This window comes from Pezoporus wallicus, unplaced genomic scaffold (assembly GCF_028554395.1).
Source record: "Pezoporus wallicus isolate ANWC-B61680 ecotype Strahan unplaced genomic scaffold, APGP_CSIRO_Pwel_v1 contig_6484, whole genome shotgun sequence".
NCBI classification, from domain to species: Eukaryota; Metazoa; Chordata; class Aves; order Psittaciformes; family Psittacidae; genus Pezoporus; species Pezoporus wallicus.
The window spans coordinates 3,513,872-3,530,840 of record NW_026638903.1 but is presented as its reverse complement, the minus strand read 5'-3'; the positions used below and the strand labels follow the sequence as shown (position 1 = coordinate 3,530,840).

At 37.8% G+C, this 16,969-nt stretch overlaps 2 protein-coding genes across 6 annotated transcripts in view; one reads left to right on the top strand and one right to left on the bottom strand.

Annotated features, from left to right (window-relative positions):
* CMSS1 (cms1 ribosomal small subunit homolog) overlaps nucleotides 1–16,969 on the top strand; it is a 250,363-nt gene that overhangs the window by 34,748 nt on the left and 198,646 nt on the right. The window lies entirely within an intron of this gene.
* The window catches only part of FILIP1L (filamin A interacting protein 1 like), a 206,739-nt gene that overhangs the window by 31,528 nt on the left and 158,242 nt on the right, over nucleotides 1–16,969 (bottom strand). Inside the window, exon 1 of one of the 5 annotated variants that reach the window (XM_057413067.1) lies at nucleotides 915–1,073. The exons of the other annotated variants lie outside the window; for them this stretch is intronic. The gene's annotated coding sequence lies outside the window, so the exon portion shown is untranslated. Of the gene's footprint in view, nucleotides 1–914; nucleotides 1,074–16,969 lie in introns of those variants that run through there. 5 annotated transcript variants of the gene reach the window in all.

The following is a 16,969-nucleotide window of genomic DNA, read 5'->3' as shown; positions in this document are numbered from 1 at the left end:
TGTTCCTATAAATGGGGATTTGACAGGTTTTGGTCTTTAATCAGCAGAGAGGACAGTGTAATTTTGTGTACTACACAGATGTGAATTATAAGCACACTAAGGTCTAATCTTTCAAGTTGCCTAGTGCCTCATCAAAACTCTTTTCTCTGTATTGCAGTAACTGCAATACTGTTCAGCAACTTGTAAAATAAGCCTCAAGGAGAGCAGTGGGTTTTCTGATTTTGAAAGCCTCATCATTTGTTTGACAAGGATTTAAAGTTTTTTTTTTTCCTCAAAATCTGACAGTTCTGTCCTCTTGTGATTTGACACTTGCACACAAGATACAGAAGAGGGAAGCAGTGTGTGGGAGCTGAAGTTTGTTAGTAATCAAACTAGTTGTTTCTTTCAGACATAGCATAATCTTATTGCAGAGTAATGTTTGTGCAATTTATACATCCCTCTGTAGTCAAAGTTGTTCTTAAGTATATAAATGCTTAGAGGCATCTGTGCATACATGTCTGCTAATATATAGCATATGCATATAAATGCAGCATAAAAAAAGGCAGTAGCTCTACCTAATATATTACAATACTGTTGGACTCTTTCCACAGCTTTAAATGCAGTCATGATTTTATCCAGCCATTGGAAAAGTGTGTGTAATTCATAACTACGTCTTCCTTTAACACTAATTCCTTATCCTTTGGCTCCGTAGGAATTGTTTAAAATGCAGCTTTACCGATTGAAATAGTCATCCTACTTCCAAGTAACCAGATATCTTCTAGATCTCCCGGTGCTGTTTTGGGGGTATTTCATTCTTTATCAGTCCTCACCCCTTTTTTCGAAGTGACTTTTTAGAAGAAGAAGTATCTCGATACGAAAAAGCAAGAAGCGTCAGTGCTTGCCAGAAGAAGTTTGCTTCCCACCCTCTCCCTTACCTTGCACTCCTGGACTATAGAAATCCTGGGTCAGCTATTGCTCCATGGTGCGAGCGAGGCGTTGAGCTGTAGCATCAGAGCTGTGAGCATTCCAGCAGTCCCACTAAACAATGAGAGATAGGCTCTTTGCATGCCCCAAGCCTATGGAGCATTACGTCATTGCCTAGCCATATAAGGCGCTCCGTGTTGTGCAGACTCGTCGGGTATGACTGGTGTACTTTAGTGATAGCCAGAACTTAAAAAGCTCATTAATGTGTTCTGGCTCCAGCTGACGCTCGGGGCTGTGTGAAATATTTGTCTACTAGTTCATGGCCAAGAAGAACGTGTGGAAGGTTTGGGTTAGGGCAGCTCCTTTTATTGATAATGGAGTTGTTAGAAGTTGTTAGCTGATTAGTTATCATGTTTTCCACTTAGTCTCACAGCCTAGAATTTGAGAAGGGAAAAATTAAATTCCAGGTCATCTCCTGTAATTAGCTGTTCTAAGGGAGGTTTTTTCTGACTTTTTTTATTTTATATGACAAAAGCTGTGAATTTAGCTGTGCCCCTCTGAGGGTGATATGAACTTTGAGCCTTCTTTTTTTTTTTCTTTCTGTAAAGAGTTGGGGTCCTCAGAGGGTAGTATTTTATTTCCTGATGATGTAACTACAAAACAATTCTCTTAAGTGATGATGGGAAGGCCAGATGAAATCTGATTTTTTTTTTTTTTTTCTCTTCAGTGTTTTTCCAACAAAACCCTTTCCTTTTCGTATGTTTGTGCTTCAGCTAACACAATTAAGCAGTCCCAACAACTATTTTTAGTAAGAAGGTCTTAAATAAATGAGTCTTTTGTTTTAATATTTAGAAAAGAGGCAGGAAGCCAAAATAGGATTTAGATTGAAGAGCTGAAAATCTATCTCTTGTATTCCCTGTCCTTCAGTGTACACCCTCAATAAACATTGAGAACACAAAGAAGAAATACTTGAAATAGGCACAGAACTTGTTGAAATCCCACTAAGGGTTAAATTAATGAGACAGTTGAAAGGCATTCTACACTATTTTGTGCAGCTCTGTTAAAGTAGGTGCATCCACATTTCATTTATTTGCAGCATTTGAATTTTAGTCTTCAGGTAAACTTTGGTATGGCTTAAGCTGTCCTAGTGCTTCCTTTTTGTGTGTGTTAGTATACTTGAATATAATTCTAACATAAGCCAGTTTATTTGGGGGATGTTGTCTGTAGATATGAAGATAAATTACAATTAAAATGTTTGCTTTTCATTGAAAAGACAGACTCTCTTAGATTCCTTGCACATATTTACCTTGAATGGAGCCTGAAAAAAATACTTAGTTTTTAGTTGGAAAATTTCAGCCAGCCCTTTGCACTGTGGTTGGGTAAAGACTTACTCAGAAGTGTGCTACTTGTGTGTACACATGATCCCACTTGTAAGTTTCTGAGGAAGTTCAGATTTGTATGCTTGATTACAAAACTTCCAGATCTCTTTAGTAGTGCAGTACCTGTATCTTGACCCTTCCAACATGGTTTCAGAAATAATTATATGAATATACCAATGGATAGACCGGTATATTTTATTTCCTGTGTTTTGGGGAACTAACATTTTGTATAGTTTTTCTCAAAAGCATTATGCAAGTGTAGATTATTTGAATTACATAAAAACTCATCGAGGTGATCTTGGTAAAAGCAACATTAAGTTGACTTCATCTTCAGCTACAAACTCACCCTTTCTGCTGGACTCTGTTTTAGAAGAAAGGACAACTGGAGGTGCAAAGATACTGTCTTAGAGTAGGCTGTGGAGGATGCTGCATCCAGTTAAGATTTGAAGGGGGGGGGGAGTCAGGTAAGTAGATCTGTGGAATGTATGTGGGAATTAAATGTGCATGCATTTCTTTTTACGTGTTTGTACAAGCATACAAATGCTTACAGTAAATACAGTGAAAACTGCTGTTTTTGTATTTTAGTTGGTTCCCTTTGCAATTGTGGGGTATTTTATTGCATCTTCCCCTTCACCTGCGCAGAACCTGTCTCTCTAGTCTGTCTCAATATGAAAATCTGCAGTTTTGTCCACCCACATTGAAACAGTTGTTGTAGACCATAAACAGCTTTGAAGGGGAGGACTTCTCAAGAGCTGGTAATCAAAAATCCATCCTTCCAGCCCAGTTCTGCTGAGGAACGCAGCTGAGGTAGTGGTAGCAATAAATTTATTGGAAGTCTGGGGGCAGGCTAGAGCTGGGAATAGGGAATGCAAGTCCTCCAGTTTTTAAGTCTGTGTTTGTATCTGGGGATGACCAAAGTATGAACTTCTAGTTTCTTAATTAATTCTCCTTTGCGATACAAAAATACACATCTGTGACCTTCTGCAAAACAGCTTTATCAAAGAGCATCAGCTAAGTGTGTAATGGCCTGACTTCCTTCTCTTGTATTATAACAACTTAGTAAAAGTACAACTTAAAAAAAGTACTATTCCAAGCTCTGTTGAAGAACTATATAATTGAAATTCCGGGTTTTGGGTTACTATAGCATGAAAAGTATATTTATATCTGAGGCAACACATAGTGTTGCTGAGAAGCCTTCTTTTACTGCTTGATTACAGTGCCTTCCAGTATCTGTAGGTGGAATCCTGGCACTGGTAACCTGCGCTAAAGAAAAAAAAAAGCCTTTGGGCAAGAACATATGCCTGTCTTATTCTCCATTGCTCCCTAAAATCAGCTCAGTTTCCTTAGTTACTAGACATACTTGTTCAGCATTGGTGTATTTGCAAGTATTGTGACAACTGAAGAAACTTTGGATCATTTGGTGCATCCCTGACAAAGCAAGGCTGCTTCCTGCAGCCTGCTTGTGGTGGCTTTCATCTAGTCTCTGCTTATCACTACCTATTGTTAGTTGTGCCCACATTCTCTCAGGATTTTACTTTGAAAAAAAACAGAAGCTAGAAAGGTGGAAGATTGTAGCAGGCAGGGAAAAGAAGGGCAAATAAGCTAAAAGACTTTGAGGCTGTTTTTAGACTTTATCTTAAACTCTCTGAATTCCTCCCTTTACTTCCATTGTTAAACTACTTCTCTTTTTTTCCCCATGGCAATTCATAGCAGCAAGTGTCCTTAAACCCATAACCTGTCTATTGCAGAATTTGACCCCTTCCTTTAGCCATTTTGTATCTAAGATAAATAAAGGAAATTAGAACTTGGGCCTCAGTTCAACAAAGCACTTAAATCATAGTCTTGTGTATTGTTGTTGAAAAAGGAAAGGACTTCAGCATAAGCCTGATTTTAATGATATATTAAAATGCTTGGCTGAATCAGGCTCTTGGTCACATCTCAGGCTTTTCAGATTCTCTGTGGGGTCTGAATTGTTAGGTTACTTTGATATCCTGCAAATAGACATCTATAGAAGTACAAATACTGTCAAAGCTTTTATTAGCAGTTTACATTACTTAAAACCATTTGCTTTTTTGGAGGTGGTCTGCTAAATCTTTGCAAGTAATACTGGGGAACTGAAACGTGCAAGATTGACAAGTTGAATTTTAATGACTTGCCTAATTGGGATCTGATGTTTTATGTTTTAATAACTCATGTGACTTCAAGGATTTTTTTTTTTTCCACTCTATGCTCAGCCTTGTCTCTGAAATCTGTGGGAGTTTTGACATTAACTCAGTGGAAGAAGGCTCACTCTTAGATTATTTTCTTGGATTGATAGCATCCTGAAAAAAAATCTGTCCAATTTGACTTTCTTATTTCTAGCATTGTGATTGGCTATCTCTTAGATTTCATTAGTAAAGAGTACTTTAGTGTTTTATATCCTTATGCATAGATTAATTTCTGAATATTACAAAGAGAAATATAGAGGTTATTATGGCTAAGTGATAGTCTGAAATGCACTGACAACTGATAAATTCCATGTGGAAGGCAAGGGAGAGAAGCAGTGAAAACTCTAAAGATAACGTTCTTTAGATTCATGTGTCTTTTACTATGGACCATGGACGGAAAGAGATTCATATCTTCATTACTGTGTGTTTTTAATTTTTTTGGCAGCCGGAAGAATTATTTTCCCAAACTCTCCTATTGTTTGTAGATTCTATTATTCTCCTTTTTTTTGCAAATACAAATAAAACTCCTAGCTAAATATTAGGTATAATTAGATCCCTTTTTGTCGGGCACTGCCTTAAGAAGTTGATGACTGCACCTTTTAACTATTAATGACTTCTCTCCTAAGGAGAACTGGCAAGCGCTCCCTGTTTCCTCATGAGATGGCTTCCTCTTGTATATTTGACCAAGATAATTTTTTAAGAAAAGATATTTTTTTTTTTGCACAGCACAACTGTGCACAATATTGTATTTTATTAAGCAGTTTGGGCTTGGAGGTTTGTTTTGCTTGTGGTGTACAGCCCTGAGAATTTATTACTCCTTGCCTCCCCAGTATGCCTATTTGGGCTATTTCTGGAAGCATGACAGCCATTTCAGTATTAATGCAATAGCACAAGTGAGTTGTAATCATAATGAAGACACTTGTGGTGAGGTACTTCAGAAGACACAAAGTTCCATGTCTGTGAACATGCTTGGAAGTAGAACACATTTTAAATGTTGGTCTTTAGTCATTATCGCTCAGAAAAAATATTCAACACTGTGTAATTAGTTGCCTACTTTTCTTCATTCATCTCCTTTGAAATTCAGTCACAGCAGGGTTCTTGTAGAACTTCAGGGAAATGGTGTTGACAGAAACATTTTGAGCTTCAAGTTTCACTCCACATGAATTCCTGTCTCAGATCTTTTGTATGTGTTAACCTAAGCTGTGAATTCAGTCATTTTGTTCAAAGTGATCAGACCTCTTTCTGAGCAGTTTAGTTCTTGTTTGAATAATCACCACACAGGTTTGAGTGAAGTTGACTCAACTTCTTGCACAGACATGTATTGAACCTGGTGTCAGTGGAGGATGTTTCTTTCAAAGCTTTGATGCAGATGGAGGTGAAGAAGTAGATCAAGTTACTGCAAGTTCCTTTGGTTCCTCTGTATCACTGACCATCTTTTTCTTTCACATCTGTTGTTTCTTCAGTTGTTGCTGGGTGATGCTGTTCTACCAGTGCCTTGGAGTGTGAAGTCCAGCACACAGAAGGGATTTAGCTTTCAGTGTGTTTCTTAGAGGTTAAAAGTTTTGCAGAAGTTACTTGAGGCTGTGGTCTTTTTTGAAAGCACAAGCTTGTGAGGCACACACTTAGGTGACTGTGGACTTGAATGCAGTTTAGAAACTGTAAGAAGATTAGCTGGAGACGTTGACATTATACATAGAGGATTATGAAGCTGTCATACTTCTTTTCCTTTTTAGTGGTTTTTAGAGAGAATCCAGCATAAAAAAAGTATTGCAGGTCTTATGTTTCATTGTTATAATTCTCTTGAGTAGGCTTCTCTTGCCTCCTACAGATTAACTCGGTGAAAATATAGCTGTTAAAGAGCTTATCTGAAAGGCAGTAAGGTTGTAGAAGAATGACTGTGGATGCTAAGGAAGGCAAACTTTGCAAGAAGAGGAAGTATTTTTGTTGGGCTTCCAGCAATAGGTGAGTAAAACACAAACATGCTCTAGGGCCCATTTGCAGTTCTTTGGGTTTCTGGATGCTGGCACTTCCGTTATGAAGCCTGTCTATTAAAAGACATTTTTTCTGCCTTGATAAATCATGTCCCACTCTCTCTCCCCCTTCCTCCTTCCCTTCCCTCCCCCCACCTTAGGATTCCTGGCAAAAATACATTTTGAAAGGTTTTCCTTATTCTCTGTAATTTCAGTAGCCATATGCTAGTCCCTGTTTAAAGCACAGTACTTGAAATTAATGGTGATTTTGATACTTGTTAAAGGAATATGAATTGAAATAATTCAGAGGCGAATATATCCTATACAGGCTGTTTTAGACTGTGGGTTCCTAGGGGTGTAGTGTAACTTGTAGAAATTGATCCCTTTGGGATTCAGAATTGCTGAGCTATCTGATAGATTCATAGTTTGGAAATTTGACTGAGTTGTGTGGTTCAACTCTCTAGTCTGGAAAAGTATTTACAAAATTTCATGATCTCCTAGTGTGTAGTCACATGTAGCTCTTTGTGCTAGTCTTGCCCATAGCAGGTACTGTTCAAGAATTCTCTTGGTCTTGGGGAAATGTATTTAGCAGACTCAGACACTCCATAGCTCCAGAGTCTGCAACAAAAAAAAATTCACAAAACCCTTGAGTGAGGAAGGGGAACAAATACAAAAGGGTATTAATCTGGCTTTTTTTTTGTGGCAGCCTGCCTGAGACATGTCAGCATTAAGAACCATTGCCTTAAACTCAGCACTACTAAATCTGTGTCATTATCTGGGAACACTTTTATTGATCTCATGTCTCTGAATGTTATGTCAACAGAATGGACTATTACGAAGAAAGTCTTTCAGAAGATGAATGCTTGAATAAGGTGCAGGTTGCTTCATGCTTGAAAATTCTACTCAAGCACAAAGTAGTGATTTAAGGAAATTCTCTTCCAGCGCCTAGAGAAAAGACAAATTCCTTTTTTATACCTAAAAATCTTATGCTCTTTAAACAGTCTTCCCTGCAACCTGCCTCAGTGCTCTATGGTCTGCTTGATTTTGTGGTGTTTTTTTTTCAGTTGTTGGATACTGTATTTTTGATCTGTTTTCTTCAGTTACCTATTTTTAGTTGTAAGGATAAAGTTTCTGTGCCTTTCAGTGTTGCTTCCCTGTGGTAACTTAGTTTAGAGAATTCTGGCAGAGCATCATTTCTGGCTTCTGTTTGCTGTGGCTAGTAAACTCAGAAGCTCATAATACAAAGATTAATATTACTTAGATAAATTAGATAAAAGATAGTTACAGTCCATACAAAAGTGTGTATGTTAAGTGTGTGATGATGAACTGTGTAGAATTGATTAAATGTAGGCATGTATTAGATTCTTTCCTGTAGTGATGCAGTTTCTTATAAGAGAAATCTTGAGGTAAAGTGGCTTCTTCCACTATGAAATCCTATGGTGGATTTGTTAATTGTTAATAATTCAACTTGTAAGCAGGCTGTGTTATTACTCAGGAAAAAAAATTAAGCCGATTTCTTAAATGGGCATGTGATTTCAGGTTGTTCTCTTGTGTATCTTTGTAATTTAGCATTTTTTTTCCTGTCAAGGGTAGTACAACAAAATGTCATAGGCCTTTGTACTCTTAGGTGATGCTATAGAACAAAGATTTAAGTATGGTAAATTTGTAAAAAACGTTTGGGTTGCTCCCCATGTGTCTTCCCTCTCCCCTCCACAGTAAATACATAACTGTATGTATAAGTTAATATTTGTGCATAACTCTGGCCAGTAACAACAGCAGAGGGAGAAAAGCAATTCTAGTTCCTGCAATATGGTACTTATGACAGTACTTGCAACCTTTTGTGGAAGGTGACACTACTATTTACTTTAACTTTTAAAGTGATACATAGAGAAGTGTATGTATTCCATGTATGATAAAGAGAGGCCTAGGACTAGAAATCGCAAAAGAATAATTATTTTCTGAACCCCTAATGTATGTTTTGTTGGTTAAGACACAGTTGTGCATGACCTCTTAGAATGTGGTTCAGGTTGGCTTTTAGTACTCTAAGGTGTCTGTGTTTTGGGACACATGATTTTTTAGTTTTTTTTTTTTTGTTTTGTGCTTTGCATTTTTGTTAACCTTATTTTTCTGATTTTATTTGCTTGTATTTCAGAATCCCTATGGTAGATGAGCAAAGGCTATTCTCACATAAAACAAACCAGTCTGCTTTCCTATTGCTGCTGAGTAGAGGAGTATGCATGGATCCAACTCTACTAAAATAGGAGTTACTTTGCTAGAAGCCTATGGTGTGTCCAGAGTGATATAACGTTATGCAGGGCTTGACAAGAATAAACATTTTATTTGGGAGTTACAAAATGCCTTTGACCTTGGGGCTTGGGAATGTCAGTGGAGCCTTGGAGCCTTAACTTGTCAGCTATCCATGTATATCTGCATCAGTTCAAGTCATGCCCCAAAGATGTTGCTATGTATAGTTTGCTCAGTGGCCAGTGTGATGGGTGGCTAGCATTCTTGGAGCAGTTCTGATGGGGAGTAGATATCCCTGTAGCAGAAACACTCATGGCTCAGAAGCTTGTACAAACCCTTATCAGTGGCTTCACTCAGGAGAGAGGGCCAGAGTGGGTTTGAATTCTGAAATTCCTCAGACCTTTTGGGAACTGCTCTGTATAATTTGTATATGTGAATGCACACAAAGGAGTTGTGGATACTTCTGAAGCTCTTACGGACAATGGTTCCAATGGGTTTTGATTTCTTCCAGCTAGTTGTTCTTTAGAAGTGACTGTGGGCTGTTTGTGGTACCTTGGCTTTAAATGCCGTACCTGTATGTGTTCCACGTGTATTGATATCAGAAAATTGGGGTTGTTTACCAAACTTTGACTCATTAATTTTGCTTCAGTATTGCAGAATATGCTTTCTTGGAAGCATCTTCTCTATTTTAGGTATTTCTCAAAAGCAGGAAAGTGGCCTATTTTTGGCAGTGAATTCCTACAGGCTTCAGGAAATAACATTAGTATCTTAAGTAATTCAAAAGGAAGATGGGAAATCATGTTTGTGGATCCTTTTGCAAGTATAATAACTTGTTTCTTTTCATAACTGCAGGGGAACAGGGAGACCAAGTCAATCACCCTGTGCAGTTATGTTTTGGTTTATTTGTTTATTTTTTAAATTTTATTACTTTAACTACTTCACTAGACATTAACAAGCCTTTTCTGTTCTTTTGCTATTCTGTGCTCATCTCTGATTTTTAAGTGCATCTTGGAGCCAGAAGCAATGAAAGAGGCTAACTTTTGTCAGGTGATGTTCCCATTTGCCGTTGTCATGTTAAAGGAAGAAAATCCATGACAGAATTATTGGAAGGTGGAGGGAGGACTGCGTGAAGATACCAATGTCTGATGAAGTGGCTTGGAAGGAATGATTAAAAGGCGTTTTTAGCATTTGTACTGGAATACAGGAAGGCTTATGGTTGCACTTTTTTCCCCTGGGGAGGTAAATGGGAAAGGGAGATGGTCCGGAATCAGGAAGTAGCCCACACAGAGTGTTAAATGCATGCTTTTTACTTTGCATTAATCTGAGTTTAGAAAGGAAAATGTCAGTGTCTTGCATTTCTGCATGGACTTATCTTAGGAATCTTTTATTTCAAATAGGGCCAGTTTATTGCTGTCAATTGCATGACATTGAGGATAATGAAAAGGGTCACCTCTTTCACAATAGAAAAGAATGTTCACTTTGCTCTCCATTAGAGCTTTGGGCTTGATTTGTTCGTCTGTCTTAATTCTTCTGACCCTGACATTGTTTTGTCTTTCTCACTATTCATAGTAACCTCATCAGCAGTTTGAGTTGATAATAGAATTTTATTATTATATTGTGTGATTCTTCCAGTGAATATTTGAATATTTTACTTTCAGTAACCTTTTTTTCTCTTTTAAAAAACACTTCTTCATTGACCTCTGAGATAAAAAAGCTGCTTTATATAAAGCTGCATAAGGGGACAGTCTTTTAAAAACTGTATGCGTATGTGTGCATGGTCTTATGACAGGCATAGGCTGTCACTGTTTCTACACTGATGAACAATGAACCTGCTGGGTGTGTGTTCACTTGCAACATTTGAATGTCAATCTCAAGTTAAACACCTTCATAACACTTAAGCTATAGGTGCATTGATATGAGTTGGATTTCACATATAACTTTTAAGAATTGCACAAATCTGGCGTGTGTTCTTTTGACAGCTGCCTTTTGGGCATATACATTGATTAAAGTTATCTAGAAAATATTTTTCATCTTCTTACTCATAAATACAAGTTGGGAGAGGATTTTTTTTTTTTTGAGAATGTATTAACTTTAAATGAGGGTGAAGAGGGTGAAGTCGGTTCTGTTTTTTTTTTTTTTTTGTGTGACTAGTTCTGAAGAAGATTGGTTCTGGTTTTGGCTTTAGAAAGTTTGTAAGATCTGCAGAGCAAACAAGAAAGGGAGACACAGCTCTCCAGCAACTGAATGGTTCAGACTGAAATGTACTTAGGATTTTGAATTGTGTGGTTCACAGTGCACATGCTCAGATGTTTTGTTACTTACAGAGTAGCATTACATCATCTTACTTGCAAAGTCACTATGCTGTAGTTGTCTTTACATCCAAAAGAGGCCTCAAGTGGGATATCAAATATCTGCATTACATAATCAGAGCAAAGTCTTTATTGGTTGATTGCACCCTTAGGGTGGGATGCTAAATGGCAGTCGCATATGGAAGATGTAATTGTGCAAAATTAACCATTTCCTAACCATTCTATCAACAACTATGAAGTGAAATAATAGACGGGGGATGGGATTTGCTTGGGAAGGATGTAGCTGAAGAAAGTAAGATTGTAAATTCGTTAAGGGTTTACCTTCTTTCTGTAAATGTACTTAATTGGAACAAACAAAAAGAGTACCTTTTAGACCAGAAGATGTATTTCAGTAAAAAGACTGACTGAAGCCAAGGCCAAGGATTTTGCTCCTCAATTCCCATTTTGCCTGCTTCTAGACTAAGGTATGAGTCATCAATATTGAGTTTGGTTTTGAGATATATTTGCTGAAGAGTGGGAACCTTTTGGTGACTTTTTTGTTCATGTACCTCTCCCGATGTGTATTCAGCAATAATAAATTTGATTTGGTCATTTCACAGAATCCCCCAGTTCTCCAGTTCAGTTCCAGGTAGTCAGTGCTCACTTAAATTCTTGAAATTAGATACTGGTTTTGAAAGTGTTGGCCTCACTATAGTCATCTTGATACTTCAAGGACAACTGGGGTCTAAGTGAGTGTAATACTGAAGATCCTCAAGTAGGAAGGCAGGCATGTACTTCAAAGACTTATTTAAAACTCCGTTGTATTTTTATCCATTTGCAGTAGACAGTGTAGTTCTTAGACTGTCTTTTTTTTTTTGGGTCATTCATCCATAGAACAGCCATGGGTGGGTACTCAGTATGCTTAATTCATATAGTTAATATTAAAATCTTTGAAATAAATGAATGCAGCTTCCAACTGTTACCCACTGGATGGACAATAGGTGACGGTCAGCATCATACCAGCTTGCTTTACCTTTACTTATCAGTAGTTCTGCTTAAGAAAGTTTGTGTACAAATGTGACATTTTCTCCCTAATGGTTATTCATGTAGAGGTTCATGAGATTTCTCTCTTTGGCAGCATGTGACTTTCCTGCCTTTTGGCCCCTCCTGCTTAAGCCTGAATATTCCTTTTTCTGCAAAGAACCCAAGAACTTTTTCATCCCCTCACTAACAGTGGGTCGTTTGAAGCTTGTTGGGTCCCAGTAGTTGCTGCTTTACCCTGCTGACTGTTCCTTTTCCTTATGCGCTTTTTAAAGAAAGTTAGAATTTAAAAACAACATTAAGCCTGTTGTAGGGCCCTTTTCATGTTAGTGATGGAAGTGGTGAGGATTTCTTCACTTTTCATCACTGAATCAACAGAAATATGGGGGTCTGAGATATGCTCTAGTATATTCCTGTTTGTCAAGAAATACACTAATTGCTTTTTAACTTCCAGAAAAGATGAGGTTGATACCGGTTAAGACAGAAGTCTGTGGCACTAAAGAGGAATAAGAACAGCATAACATCATTTCACTTTGCAGCCACTGTGCTAGAATGAGGGAAAAGTGTTGCTCTGCATGAATTGCAGTTGGTTTCATAGGGCACGTTGGAAGTTAACAAACATGATAACCCAGGATAACGGTTACATTTAAAAACTAGGGAAAAATAACCAAGCATGTCCAGGAAGAGTCATTAGATAACAAAACATAGTGTAAAAGTAAGACACATTGCAGAGTTTCCATTCTAGCATAAACCCATGCCTTTAAGCAACTAACAGTGACTGTACAAAATGAAAAATATACCAGGTTTCAGGCTGTGCATTGTTACTGGTTTCATTATGCTCTTTGAGAATTTAAATGGAGACAAAAGCTAATTCTTTGGCCTCCAATTGTGTAATTTTTTGGCATTAAATATACGGTTCCACTTTTTTTTTTTTCTTGGAAAGCCTGTGCCTGTATATTCTCACATTAAAAAGAAACAAAAACCCTTACAAAAACATGCCTCCCAAAACCCAAACTGAAAATAAAAATCCTGTCCGGTATTATCACATGGCAATTTTGATGCTGATAATTAATGCAGGAGCATGCAAAAAGAAAATAGTGAAGGTATTAGTTTTATTTAAACTCAGTTTAGTAATGCTTTTTATTTCACAAAAGTTGGTGGTGGTTTTTTTTTTTTTTGGTAACTTCTCTTGATACTATCCAGCACACCTACTTTTGCACTGTTTGTCATTGACTCCTTCTTAAAACACTGACTTAAACGTGATTTAAAATAAACATTTCTTGATGCACTAACTTCCAGTTACCCATGTTTAACTTTATCAAGGTTGAAAGGTAGCTGCAGGTATCAGTTTCAGTGAATAGTTTTTTTTCTACTGAGTTATTAGAGTGCTCAAGATACTGGTTCATCATGGAACTCAGCTGGATTTTCAGGGTGCTGGAAGAACCACTCTCAGGAGCATGGATGCCCTGGCATATGGGAATTTAAGTCATCAAACTGCTTTTTGGTTGTTTGTGCATCCTGTTTTTTCCCTCCATTCATCTTTTACTGATTTATTCCTTCCCCCACCCTGCTCCATCCTTTGAAGAATTATGTGCATGACTGTCTTTCGTAGTCTTCTCTTGAGGAGAAAAAGAAGACCACAGGTAGTACTATAGATGCTTTTTGGGATCTGTTGCTCTGGAACTGTGATGTGTGCACCTAGGCTGACCCTAGGAAGCAAGAATTGCAGGGAGAGAGGCTGCAAACCACTGGTAAACTGAGTAGTGAGTTTACAAGAAAAGAATGTTGGATCACCAGTGTTGATGCGTGGGTAAGCAATTCACAAAAGAATCCTCCATCTGGAAACTGAAAGGAGAAAAAGTTTATTTAAGGTGGCCTTTTAAAAAAAAAAATAAAATTGCTGCTCTGGTCGATGGCTGCAGCTATATATTTTGCAGCATGAGTCATGGATGGCTTTATAGTTCTACATCCCCTTGCATAGGAGGAATAAACTTTGGAGAAGAGGAAGTTAAGAGAAAACAGAAGTGTGAATAACTGCTAATGGTGTGCTCTCTGGCTCCATTCAGTCTGCCATTTCATCATATATGAAGGGGGTAATTCAGAGATTCCTTTCTTGGCACGTAAGTGGCAACATATGTTTGAAACAGTGAGTGGAAACTGTAGGAAAAAGATGACAGGCATATGGCAATAGGAAGGCAAGGGAAAATTTGTTGCCCTAATGTTAGCCACATAATTGGTACACTTAACTTCTGAGGGACTGATTTATTTAAAGACAAAAATGTGTGCTCCATTTATTCAGGTTTTCTGTATGTAGCGCATATCTTGTAGCTCCTTCATAATGTCTGTCCAAAGAGCTCTCTCTCAGGGAGTGGAAGGTGATGTGAGAGGTTCAGAGCCTTTCTGCCAGGGAATAGAGGGAGAAATCGATGCAGAAACACAAACCTGCCTTCATTCATATTTTCATTTTAAAAGAGGAAAAACTGAAAGCCTCCTATTTTCTAATATTCAGTTTTGTGGATTTTTTTTACCATGTTAAGTTAGCAAGAATGTTTATGGCTTAATGCAATTTAAGATTTACTGCTTAGTAAAAAGAATAGCTGTCCTGGAAACAGGCGTCATGTGAAATAGTGCAAAGTACATGTTGAGGAAACCTGTTAACTGTAGTCCTAGAAGTATTTCTGCCCTGTGCACACAACTGTAAGCAGACTATGTGATGTGGGGAAAACATAGGTACCTCTTTCTGTTACCTGAGTTAATTTTGTGCCTCCGGTTAAATAATCAGTTTCAAGTGAGAGTGTTGGGAAGGTCAGAATTGAATGTGGTCCTATAGGGCTTCTGTTTTGTAACTTACTTGGCCTGCAGCTGAGAATTGTTCAGTCTAGAGAATAATGTTCTCAAAAAATGCTTAGGAGGAAAGCAGTTGGTTTTCTTTCTATTGAAAAATGATTTATCAAAACCTGTGAGAATATCTCCCACCATATTTGCTTTCAGAAGTATGGCCTCTTTTCCGAAGAGTGGTGGGGCCCTTGGAGAACTGTAACTCGGCAACTGATCGGTCATGTTATGGCCTGTACTCTGTGGGGATCTTAATCCCTGCATGGAAAAGGAAAATTGACTAAATGACATTTTAATTTTGTTCAGTCTTCTCTCTGACCTTTCCTGGCTCTGGGATTTTATGGTCTAGTAGTTTAATTTTGAGATGGTAAGCCCTATGTGAGATTATAAAGAAAAACTAATCTGTAAATTGGTTATATTATGCCAGCAAACACAGTTTATTTTCAGGAGGAGGACAGATGCTTTTACAATCTTACTTAAATTTGGAAAGTTTGCTGGGTTGGACTTCTAAAAATAGATAAAAAGCCAGCTCTAGCTTTTTTTTTTTTTTTTATTAAAGCCCTCCATAATTAGTACTGTCAACAACTAACACCCTGAAAACTTGAGAAATCTGAGCTAATTTCTTTACCAGAGTAAATGAAATTACAAATACTGTCAGCAAAAGGAAGGAAAACAAATGTTTCAAAAGGAAACCTATTTATTTTGTTTTGATTGTCACCCATGTTAGCAAAAACCACGAAAATGCATCTGGAATTTGTAGAAATCCATGGAGTAAGTTAGGGTTTTTTTTTCTTCCTTTTTATAAATATGTGGTGGAAAACCTGTTCTTCTCCCTTTTTGTTTTTTATCAACAAAAATTAATAATGTATGACTTTTTTTTTTGAGGAAAGAGGAGACTTTTTAAAGAAGCTTCTAGAAAATTATTAAATATACTCTATTTGGTAGCTTTGCAAGTCTTATTCTACTAAATTTTAAACTCATTCAGTTATCCCATAGGTTTTTTCCCAGTAAGGTGACTTTGATGGAATCACTTCCATGTGCACAGAATCTTGTAACTAGTTATGTGTGGACTAGAGTGATGCAGGTCAGAAAGGTCAAGGACTTGTATCCTTATTGTGGAGCCCTGCCTCCTAAATATGAATTGGATTTGTAGAGCGCATTTTAAGAAAGTTGGTCCTTCTGCTCATTTGTTTGAGTTCCAGTTTCTTAAGGTCTTTTCCAGCCCTAACTGTTCTATGATTCTATGAGAGTGTAACTGTTAAGGAGTTAACTACGTTTCATATCATAAACTGTCCAGTCATTGGAGTTTTTCCTTGAGTTGGCCATGATACCAGCATAAAATGCTGTGAGGATGTGTCCTGTTTGAGGTGGAATTTTTTGCCTCAGTATGTTCGTTGACACATATTAACTAATGGCCACTGTCATGTGACAGAGTAGAATCAGCGCATGGCTCATACAGCTTTGTATTCCACCACCATAAAACTGCAGTTACAACATGTGACACTTTTATGGTGTGAGAAACTCCAAATGGCTTCTGCCGCCTCTTTACGCAATAGGGTTGCAGCATGTCTGTGTGCCATGACTGGCAGCCATCCTGCTGAAGAGCAAATTTCAAACGGATGTATGTGGGCTGCCTGCTGGACATGGAGCACATGTGCACGGGTGGTTATTTCTTATGTAATGCCAACAACCTTTTCAGCACAAGTGAACTCATCCTTTTTTCCTCTTCCTTTTTACATGTCCAACAGTGACTCTGCTTCTGGATGTTACTTCAGTCCCCTGAAGTAATGAATGCTGGATGAGGGCCAGTGGCTGCTGCCATCCCTCCATGACTGAAGGCTAAAATCTGTACTTTTATGCCACCAGGAGTCTTACCTTCTCCTAATACAATGACTTATCCTTCTCTAGATCATCTGAGCTTTAGGAACTTGTTCTTACTGGACCTGCCAATTAGTTGCCCTATAGCAGTTGCTCCATTTTTTTTATGAGCCCTTGGCTGCTCAAAACATATTTTTGAAGCTTTGAAAAAAGTGTGCAGGTGTGTAGCTCTGACTTCTGAAAATGTGCCCAATTTCTGCCTACTTTGTAGAGAATTTAGGTAG